The 11944-nt window shown below is 39.2% G+C and overlaps 1 pseudogene; it reads left to right on the plus strand.

Annotated features, from left to right (window-relative positions):
* The first annotated feature begins 8471 nt into the window (after positions 1-8471).
* Positions 8472-9504, plus strand: LOC101723155 (trace amine-associated receptor 7b-like; annotated as a pseudogene).
* The last annotated feature ends 2440 nt before the right edge of the window (positions 9505-11944 follow it).

Raw genomic sequence — 11944 nt, forward strand, 5'->3', positions numbered from 1 at the left:
TATGTAGCTCCTATCAATCAGAAGACACAAGGTTAGTGTGCAAATCAGAGGAGATGACCTTATTTTTAATGCAAACATCATCAAAATATAGCAGCCAGTAGACTGACCATCTTTGAGACAAAGCAACAGCGTGAGAGACTTCCCTCTCTCAACCTAAGACCACCATCATGCAGCCCCATGGCCCATCCTGGGAAAACCTCCCAGAGAGAACTCATTTTCTCCTTTACTAAGAAGAAACAGACCACCACTTCAACATGATATTTCCTACAAATAGAGAACATGCACAGAACATAGGATCCATAATGATGTCATGCTCTGGCTGAGCCCTGTGGACCAATCATAGAAGTGCTATATTCAATTATTCATTTGAATCTGGCAATATACACAGGACGAATCTGAAGTCTCTTCACAATGCTTCATTTCCATGTGGTCACAACCAACCAAGAGGAACTGTTCCTGGTCCTTTATTTACATCTGGTGGGAAGCCAAGCAAGTCTTTCCATAGGGCAGTTTGAATCTGGCACCAGGCCAAATGAGTTTTTGATAGGACAAATGCCCCAATGCCTCATTTACATGAGGGGAAGCTAGATCCCAGGCTCCTATGGCAGAGAAGCTCAGCTGGTCCCAGCACCAGGAAGGAAGCTCCTCCACCGCCATCCCAAGCTCCTAGGGCAGAGAAGCTGAGCCGGTCCCAGCACCCTGAAGGAAGCTCCCCTGCTGCCATCCCAGGCTCCTAGGGCAGAGAAGGTGAGCCAGACCCAGCAATGGGAAGGAAGCTCCCCCACCACCATCCCAAGCTCCTAGGGCAGAGAAGGTGAGCCTTGTGGGTGCCAGAAGCACCCCCACCCCCCCGCTGTGGAAATGAGAAAACACATAAACAAGCCTCAAAAACAGACTTCCAGATCACCTACAGCAACCCCAAAGGGAAATGAGATGGAACAGTCTAATACTCAACCACCTGGACTCTCTGAACTGACAACAAAAGAGGATCTGGGAAAAATGAAATCAGAAATAATTACTCAGATAACAGCAAAGATTTTGCTTATGGTACAAGACATGATTAATAAATCTAGAGAGGACACAGATAAAAAAATAGAGGATCTGAGGAACATGATGGAATCCCAACATAGGAAAAAAATGGAATCCATAAAACAGATACAAACAGATTTCCAAGAGATTAAAAACTCCATCAAAAGTCTGCATAGCAGAATGAACCAATGTGAGGATAGAATTTCACATACAGAAGATAAGATTGCAATTAGTGAGGAGGAAAAGAAAAATTACTTTAAAATTGTAAGGGAACATGAGAAATCAATCCAGCAGCTGCTAGATGATGCAAAGAAGAATAACATAAGACTGATTGGAGTCAATGAAGAGGAAAGAGTACAGATGACATAAAAAAACTGTTCACAGAAGTGATGGCAGAAAACTTGCCAAGGAGGGGAAAAGAACTTGACATACAGATAAGTAAGGTATATAGGACTCCAGCTAGCCTTAATAAAAAAAAAATCTACACATAGGCATATAATAGTTAGGATTCCAGAAATCCAACAGAAGAACAAAATTCTACAAGCAGTGAGAGAAAAGAAACAAATCACATACAAAGGAAAGCCCATCAGAATCACAGCAGACTTCTCAATGCAAACCCTCAAGGCAAGAAGAGCTTGGAGTGAGGTATTGCAAGCCCTAAAGGAAAACAGCCTCCAACCCAGATGGATGTACCTTGCAAAACTATTCTTCAAACTTTATGGAGAAATAAGATGCTTTCATGATAAAGAGCACCTCAGGAACGTCATGAATACCAAACCAGCACTCCAAAAAATTTTAGACAATACCCTAGGAAAAGACAATGAGGATCATAACCCCAGGAAATCCAGCAGAATGAATCCATTGGTTGTGACAAATTAAATGCAAAGGGGGAGAATACATGAGGGGAAGCTAACTCAGGAATTTTGGATATAAAAGACCCCTTTCCCTCTACTCTCTGGTCTGCTGTGGGATATATCTCCAGCTAAGTCTCAATTTGCAGAGCATCTTCATTTTCACCTTCAATAAATGAACATATTCATTGCCTTTCTGTTGGTCTTGTCCAATTCTGGTAGAACTCAGAAACCTGGACAGAAGCTCAATTGAAACTGCCATCAAGTAACAGCTCTATCAAGGGTCTTTATCTCATTAACGTTTTTCATCAGTGTTGGAAAATAATCAGTAAAACTGAGTCTTCATTGTTACTTCTGCTCTACTCATTCTAGTCTAAACTTTTGGGATTCATCTTGTACATGCTTAGACCTTTTTTATTGCTTTGCCTGAAACTTGCTATTTCTGTACTTACCAGTATCTTTTTTCTCAGAGCAGTTCTTTGGGTATTTTCTACTTAGCTATTTTAGTTCATTAATCCTCTTTCAATTTTTAATCTGCTATGAGGCTATAATTGAGCTCTTTATTCCTTATAGATTTCAGTTTTCTGTGCACATTTCTTTTTAAAGGTCCATATCTGTCAGTTCCATTGTCAAGATCATATAGGGATCTGTCTTTCCACTTCTTGTTCAATTATTTAGTCCTAGAAGTGACTGGTTATTTTTGTTACACGCCACTAATTAAGTATGAAATTATGGAGGTTTTTCCTCCCAGAGAAGACTGAGATTGCATCAGCCTGGGAGACTATGAGCAGATCAGTCACTGTAATGTGTTTTGTTCAGACTTCACAGTGTGCGATGGCTCTGCTCCTTCCCACTTTTCCCTGATTCTGATGCATCCCTTGAAATCCGGGGATGTTTACCTCAGCCTTTCCCTTGTTACTGACCCTGAACTCCCAATTCTTGCCTCTCAGCTGTGTGAGGCTGCTAAGCACTGCTCAGCTTCTGAGCAATTGCATTCTTTGTTTCTCTGCCACTAAGAAGTTTAGCATTGAGGAAAAATTTTAAGGTCAGGAGCCACATAGTATCCTGCACACACTTGTCCACAGTTCTTATTTCTCTGGGACTTGGCCTTCCAACACAGGCAGCTTTGCTTCCTAAAATAAAAGCCACCCCTTCCTGCCCAACACACAGCTACCAGAATCTGATGACAGCATTTGGCCACCACTTTCTGCTTAGTCTCTCAGAGCAGGGATAAATGCTGTAGTGAATGCAGGAATTTTCCCAGGACTGGAATGTAGCTTAGTGATAGAGCTCTTGCCTGGTATGAGTGAGGCCCTGGGTTCAGTTTCCATTCACACACACACACACACACACACACACAAACACACACACACACAGATACACACAATCCTTGGAGAAGGTTCAATTCATCTTAATGTATTTCCCTTCTCTGTAAAATTGGCCCAACAATTCTAGGCTCTCGGGGTTGCTCTCCAGTGCTGTAAATACTGTTTTATGTGCCTGAGTTCTCATCTTTGCTTTCAAGGGTGGATAGTTTGATGTGAATTCTGTCATCATAGCCTAAGTCAATCACTTCCTCTCTGTATCCCCCAATATTTGCTACACTTTATTTTGTCATAGTTTTGTCCCCATTCAACGAACACTTTCTAATTTTAATTCTGGTTTCTTCCTTGTCCCCTGGGCTTCTTATTAGAGCATTTGTCACATGTCCTCAGATTCCCTTGATCTCACACTGAACAACTCACCATGACAGAGCTACCTCTACAGCTGTCCAATCCCCTGGTGCCATGGGTTCCACTGTCTGCAGCCCAGGTGCAAAGACTCAGCTTCTCCAGGCACTTCCACACTCAATGGTGTGGTGTTCACTCTTACCAGGGCAAATGAAGATCCTCTGAAGTTCAGGGGGCACATTGTGTGTGTAGGGGTGTGTGTGCACGTGTTTGTGTGTGTTTCAGCCCTGGGACTGAAGCCAGGTCCTTCATGCTGAACTCACTGAGCTACATCTCTAACCCTTTTGTTTTATAAATTTATTGTTTTTAGACTTGATCTCCCTAGTCCCTCAGTTGCTGTGATGGGGCTCAAACTCAGGATCCTCCTGCGTCAGCCTCTCAAAGTACTGGGCTTCCAGGTTTGTCCCACCACACTTGAGTTTTGGCATTGATTTTGAACTATGGGAGTCAAGAACCAGGGGCAGGCAGCATGCAGAAAATATTTTTGTACATTCTGACTTTTATATAACCAATGTCTGTGTGGTTGAGAAGCAGAGAGCAATAATTTTCAGATCTAGAATTTCAATATCCAAATGATTCACACTTCTCTATTGACTTTTCCAAATTTGAATATTACCTTCAATATGCTTAGTATGGTTATTTTAAATCCTGAAATGTATTCAAATTAGTCATTGTACATCATGAGTTTTCTATATTTTTATTACTATTTATTTTATTATTTCTATGGTTTCCACACAGTTATCTTGAGTCTTTTTGCTCCTGGTTATTTTATTGAGTTGGATACATGCTTTATGAAAAATTAATTTCATAATTGAAGGACTGAGATGATATGATCTTCCTCAGAGACAATTTGCATTTGCTCATGGCATATAGATTGGGGAACTAGCAATATGGAATCATTCTGATCATCCTCATAGAACTGAGACAATGTGGAGGGAAGCTGTCCTCTGATGTGAAGGGAATCCTAGGGCTGCAGGGCCTAACCACAAGCACTGGTGGTGGGTGTGGCCTTGGGTCATCTTTCTCCTTAGGATCCAAACTCTGTTTCCTGTTAATCTAGGGAGGTTGTCAAAGCTCTGCCTGACTCCTCATCCATTCATGTGTTTCATCTGGAATTGGCAAATTGTGTAAAATAAAGTCACCCTAAATTTCAAATTCACCTCTCCAAATGTCCTTTTTTCCTCCATCATGAATAATTCTTGAATATTTTTAACAATGTCTAATATTTTAAGGATTTTTAAAAGTACATTTTCCAGACCTCCTAGACTTTCTCACTGGGAGAATTGATCTATGGAAACTATTTCATCATTACTGGAAACAGATGTCTCACATATAGAATTTTTAATGAATATAGTAGTAAATTGTCTTAGGTAATATTCATAATATAATTCAGAATCACCAAGTACACTTACACTTTAAATAAACTAACAATTATAGGACAATAAATGCCTGTAATCTCTGTTTTTATGTCAGGGTTAGAGCTATAGTTCTAAAAGGTAGTAAGCTAAACCTGGACAATTTTTTAAAAGAGTATAAAAAATACATGGTATAATTTTCCATTTTTCCTTCTGAAATATTTTACACTGTTGACTTACTAAAATCATTTTGGGACTTATATAGAGTATTCTATTCAATGAAACTAAATTATACAGAGTATTGGTGCATATCCTATTTCTTATGTTTACCTGTGGATTCACTAATTGAACTTATACAAGTACTACTGGTTTCTAATGAGGCTTTTAATTCTTTTCTAACAAACGATCATAATTTTGTATAAGTATTGTGTCAGTAATAGCAAAGAAAAATGCATTTCATAAACTATTTTCATCAAAGAAAAAAATTTTGAGGGATGACATGTGGATAACATATTTCAAATTGTACTGTGGACAGCCAAAAATGTGCAGGGACAGCAAGCGAGAAAGAGGAAGAGTATGAGAACATCCAGTCTGAGTCCGGCAGCTTCTGTCGCCAGGATCAGAGAGCTGCATAACCTAGCAAGCCACCCTGACACGGCTTCCTACATGCTGGGCCCTGAAGGCAAAGGTGAGCTAAGACACAGAACACCACCAGGCAGCACAGCAGCACTTGCCAATTGTTTTTTTTTTTTTGGTACCGGGGATTGAACTCCGGTCCTTGCGCTTGCGCAGCAGGCGGCGAAACCACTGAGCTAAATCCCCGGCCCACCACTTGCCAATTGTTCAGGATAGGAGCTACACTGGAAATGGGAACTTGCAAACTCTCTCACTCTTCACTAGGTTTTCTAAATCCACACGGCTTCTGGAACCAGCCTTTTCCTTTGTCCAGATCTGTTCTCAATAATCCACCTGCTCATTATTCACTTCATTTCCCAGTTGGTATTCCGGTAGTCAGAAGTAGGAGAGACTGGACAGGAAAATCTCTTCTGGTTGTGTTTCTTCTCCTGGAAGAGGAAGTTGTTACAGAGCCTGTGTGTGGGTGCCGGTCCATGGGCTTTGAGTGTGGAAGAAGAGGACAAGAGGGACATTCCATTCAAGAAAAGGAAGAGAGTGTGCAAGGGACATAAAAAGGACCAGCACAGAACCCAAGCCTTGTGGTACTCAGGGAAACAAGAAAATTCAGAAGTGCCAGGTGGCAGGACAGGAAACAGACACCAGGGCTTGATGCCAGTCCAAAGGGCTGGGAGTGCAGAAAGGTTTCAGTGTCAGGATCTGTGAGGAACTGGAAATGAGGCGGGGGGAGTCCAGGAAACCGACACCAGCAAAACTTACTCCAATAGGATTTTGGACAATAAGTTGAGGCCTCCAAGGAGACTCCAAGTAAATGAGGCCGATTTTAATTAGGTTGCTTCCTGGCTTCTGATTATGATTTCTTTAGTTTACTGACAGGATCAATTCCAATGACTATGAATCCCAGAATTTTCCTTTACCTCACATATTCATCAGCATTATCTCGGATATTTAGTATAGTTTCCTTTGCACTTCTATATTGCATTTGAATGTATGCAGATCTAATGCAACCTTACTTACAGTGTTAAAATACAACAAAACAAGAGAAAGTATTTGCTGCATCATTCAAAGTATTATTATCATTTTAAAAATAACAATAAGGTGCAGATACTCTACTCCCTGAAAAAGGAGGCATTAACAAGGAAGGTGATGTATATGTGAAATAACTTTAAGAATCACTATACTTTGTATATGTATATTAAAGCATCATTTTGTACATCCTAAATTCAGACAATGAAAAACTGATCCTTAAAGTGCTCTTGAAAATTTAAGATAAAAAGAAAATGTTTCTAATATTCAAGTGAACAATTTACAAATAAATAGAGGAATGAAAAAATTACTGGTATGACTATGAACATATATTTATTGTCTGTAATTCCATAATTATATTTGGACATATTATATTTTTTGCTCTATAAGATTGGAAATTATTAAAACACAGCATATTGTGTTACTTAAAGGCATTGAGCATGTTCTTAAGACCAAACTGAAAGTAATTTTGCATTCTATAGTATAAAATCTTAAAAGTAGGAAATTCTAATTTAATAAATTTTCTTACAGAAAATGTCCAGAAGTTATATGTCAGAAAAGTCTTATCAAAGGCAAAGATAGAAGCCAGGTGGGTGCACAGGACTCTCTTCCCCGTACTGGGGAGGCTGAGGTAGGAGGAACCTTTTCACCTAACCAGGGCAGCCTGGGCAAACTGTCAAAAAAAAAAAAAGGCTAAGATGAGTTCTCATCTAGGTTCTAAGGGGACAAAGAAATTTGTCAATGGTAAAATAGTGTCATATACTAGAATATCCTCGTTCTGAAAATTCTTCTATATTTTAAAAAACTTTCCAACTATTCTCATTTAAACAACAACAACAACAAAACTCAAGAAACAAAATGTAGAAGATATTACTTCCATTCCAATTTCTCTTTTCTTTAAGTCCATGAGGAAAATACATTTATTCTCCCACTTTTCCAAATTGGAATTATTAAGACTAAACTTGAAAGAGTCTAGGTATTACTGCACAACTGCACTTTAGTTCTTTAATACAAATCAGAGCAGGAAGGCATGAACCATTTACATGAAAGAGTTTTAGTGATCCTTGACGTGAGACTATTAATAAACAATTCTCACAAAATGAAAAGACAATCTCCAAAAATTAATCAGATTGAACACGATCGGCTTGAAATTCTTAAACAAAGATTTACAATTACACATATTATTTCCAATTCTATTTTATAAAAACATCAAATGGCATCAGCACATTAGAAGGGCATATTTTGGACTTTGCCATGAACACAGCAGTTATTTAAAAGTTGCTTACTTGCCTCACTCTGCACTATGGGATTCAATCTTAGGGGCGTTAGCGGTTTGCAATAATTAAACTCCATACTTCCCCGAGGGAACAGTGTTTGGGGCAGTCAGTAGCTTTGTTAAATTAGCATAAGAATGCCAATAAAAGCTGACAATCAGGGCTGGGGATTTAGCTCAGTGGTGCTGCGGCCTGCCTCACAAGGACAAGATCCTGAGTTCGATCCCCTGTACCAAAAAACAGGGGGTGCATTACAAGAGAAAAATCTGGCAATCGAATATGAATCATACAGCAGGCCGTTTCTCAGATACATTGAAGGTAATAATGTGGAGAAACTCCCATATAATAGAAATAAACAGAAATTCACATAATAATGAAAGTTAGAAAAGTAATAGTTTTACTAGATGAGAATATTAATCAGTTTGTAAACATGGGAATAAGGATTTGTGGGCATAAAGAGCAAAGGTCAATATATTCATAATAATTTATATCTTTATTTTGAGGATTTTTGAAAACAGTAAAGACATACTTGTTCAAGGAGACATCAATGTTCCTAGGTATCAAAACAGAACCATGAGCAGAGACTTGACCCCTCCTGCAGCTGTCCAGCTGTGCTATGAGAACTGGAATGGATCCTGTGTCAAAGCTCCCTACTCCCCAGGCCCCCGCCTGGTTCTGTACCTGGTGTTTGGCTCTGGGGCTGTGCTGGCTGTCTTTGGAAACCTGCTGGTGATGACTTCAATCCTGCACTTCAAGCAGCTCCACTCCCCAGCCAATTTTCTGGTCGCCTCTCTGGCCTGTGCTGACTTCTTGGTGGGGGCGACTATGATGCCCTTCAGCATGGTCAGGTCTGTGGAGAGCTGCTGGTACTTTGGGGACGCTTACTGTAAATTCCACTCCTTTTTTGATGGCTCCTTCTGTTATTCTTCTATCTTCCACTTGTGCTTTATCTCCATTGATAGATACATCACTGTCACTGACCCTCTGGTCTATCCAACCAGGTTCACTGATTCTGTATCTGGCATGTGTATTGCTTTCTCCTGGCTGCTTGCTGTTGTCTACAGCTTTTCTGTTTTTTTACACAGGGGCAAATGAAGCTGGGCTGGAGGAATTAGTGAGTGCTCTCACCTGTGTGGGAGGCTGTCAGGCTGCAGTGAATCAAAACTGGGTCTTGGTCAGTTTTTCCTTATTTTTCATCCCTGCACTTGTGATGATAACTGTTTATTCAAAGATTTTCCTTATTGCTAAACAAAAGGCTAGGAAAATTGAAAGTTTGAGCCATATGACTGCGAAGTCATCCGACAGCTACAAAGACAGGGTGGCCAAGAGGGAGAGAAAAGCTACAACAACCCTGGGAATCACAGTGATAGCATTTCTGATTTCATGGTTGCCATATTTCATTGATTCCATCATTGATGCTTTCCTGGGTTTCATCACACCTACATATGTGTATGAGATATTAGTTTGGATCGCTTACTACAACTCAGCAATGAATCCCTTGATCTATGCTTTCTTTTACCCTTGGTTTCAAAAAGCCATCAAACTAACTGTCACTGGCAAAGTTTTGAAAGCGAATTCCTCCTCAATAAACTTGTTTCCTGAGTAGGATCTTGTTTTTGATTGGGGAATTGACAAGATTCACAACAGATTCATCAAGGGGAAAAGGAAAGATCATCCATATGCAAAATGTCTTAATGTGAAATAATTGAATTATACCTCAACTTTGACACAAATGGAATCTAGGTATCATGTGGGTGCATTGATCCTTGGTAAATATTACATTAAACCTAATGGTAATGGAAGGAACATGACCTCAGTGCCAACTCTGCCCTTTATCTCTGTGGTCCTGGCTATAAGCTTCTCTGACCTGTCCCATATTTATCTGGTTAGAAAGCATTTTCTTGTAGTATCCTCTAGAAAATTTAAGAGAATATTTGTAAAGACTTGATATAGTTTATTTTAAATTCTAAATCTTGGTGTCTGTTTCTTTATAATAGTTCAGCCCCAGCATATATCATCTCTCCATTCTTTTTATTTTGTTTTCCTAATAGAATGTGAATGGAACTAAGAGAAACTTTGAGATGTGCTGGTCCTTTGTTCAGAGAAGCCAGGGGAAGCCCACATGGGGATCAGATGTACATCTCCAAAAGAGAATTTTAGAGCTTTGAAAAAGAAATAGATATATTAGTTATAATATTAGTTCATTTGTTTGCAATGGAAAAGAAAACTAGCATTTTAAATAACCACACCTATTCAGAGTTTACTAATTATGGAACAGATGTGCAGACCATGGGATTTGGAGCATAAGTAAGGTCACTTTAAAATATTCCTCCCCTCCAAAGGAGAATGAGGCCAGCCACGGAAGTCAAATTGCTTTGAGCTATTGGAGAACAATTTTTAAATAAATTAATTCAGAAGAACAATTTGATTATCATATAGAAAGTATTAACAAAGCTCTGTAGAAAGACACAGACATTGGAAGGAATAATTGACATGATTCCACAACTTAATCTATAAAATTCACTCATTCCTATGTACTACACTGAAAAGTGTTCTTATTGTCCAAACTTTTTCCCCTTAAGACTCAAAGGAGGATCATTCAGATAAATACACTTTGTAAGTAGTAAGGCAAGATTTGTCCACACACCAAGTGAAACCATCATCTTGTTATTTTATGCTATGGTCATTTGATTCCTTTGAACCTGTTCTCAAATGACACTGGCACACTCACATGCTTCATTTCACTAAATATTGTTCAAATTGCGTGTAACTTTTTTCTGTAGATGCCAGTTAATTTTTATGAATAACTGTGATCAAGTTTATAATGTTATGTAGCTTTAGTACCTCATGTATTTAAACATATCTTGGAAATTTTTCTTTATTTTTTATGTAGAAAATTTTAAAAGAAAAAGATTCTGAGTGCCTTTTTATGTAGCTCCCCACTTTTTAGGAGCCAGGTGGCTCATCCTGGTTTTATTTGAACTGCCTTCTGGAAAGAGCCTCCCTCTCTAAATGTAGGTTGTTGGATTTCGAATTCAAGGGACAGAAAATTTGCAAACTAAGAGCATTATTTTTCCCATATTCTCCTTGTCAAGCAATCATCATACTATGATGACAGACACACAAAGTACTGGAATGAAAAGATACCTCTAGAATGAGCTCAAGCATCCTTTTGTAGGTGCAGGATGTGTCTTCAGCCATGTGAGTCAGGCTTGTGATGACAGAGGTGGCTGATTATGCTCTTGCGCCTGGGTGATCACAGAGCCAGGACTGAGCCTGGAGGTTACCCTCACTGCTCCAACAAGAGGTCGTATGCAACCTCTCCTGTGTGAACTTTGCCTCAACTGTCCTCCCTTAGACCATTTTGGCCTGAGTTGATAGGTACAGGACCTTCTATTTCCTGCTCTAGTATAACTATACTACATTCATTTTTGAATTAGTTATGAAGGACCCTATAATATTTTCCCAGTCATTATATTTGTAAGTAGAATTAGAATTCTGGTTCAAAAAGAAATCTCTCAGAACTTTAAAATCCTTTCTGCACTGCCTTCTAGGACATGAAGTAATCATGTGATATTTGATGATCCATTTTGTCTTAAACTAGCTGGATCACTCTGGTCCCTGTTTCTGGGAGCCTTTCTGGTTTTCTTTTTGTGCTTGTCTGAGTTTAATGGCTATATTTTTTTCATTTGTTATTTTGAAAACACTTTTTTTTTTTTTTTGCTACTGGGGATAGAACGCAGGTCCTTGCGCTTGCAAGGCAAGCGGCTGAACCACTGAGCTAAATCCCCAGCACCTTGAAAACACTTTTTAAAAAAAAAAAAATTAACATGTATCAGTTGTATATGTTAATAAGGTTCAGTATGAAATTACTTTTGGGGGGGGCAAGGTCTCATTATGTAGGTCTGGTGATAGAGCAACAATACACAATAAGATAGCCCTTGCCTTTCCCTTGCCTTGACTCCATTTTTTTTCCCTCAGAATGTTTTGTTCCAGGAATGTAAACACTTTGTGGGGCTGGGCAGTGCTCCTGCCCAAAGGATCAA

This window comes from Heterocephalus glaber, unplaced genomic scaffold (genome assembly GCF_053883595.1).
Source record: "Heterocephalus glaber isolate CG9 unplaced genomic scaffold, H.glaber_assembly_v1.0 deba00001523, whole genome shotgun sequence".
In the NCBI taxonomy this organism is placed as follows: domain Eukaryota; kingdom Metazoa; phylum Chordata; class Mammalia; order Rodentia; family Bathyergidae; genus Heterocephalus; species Heterocephalus glaber.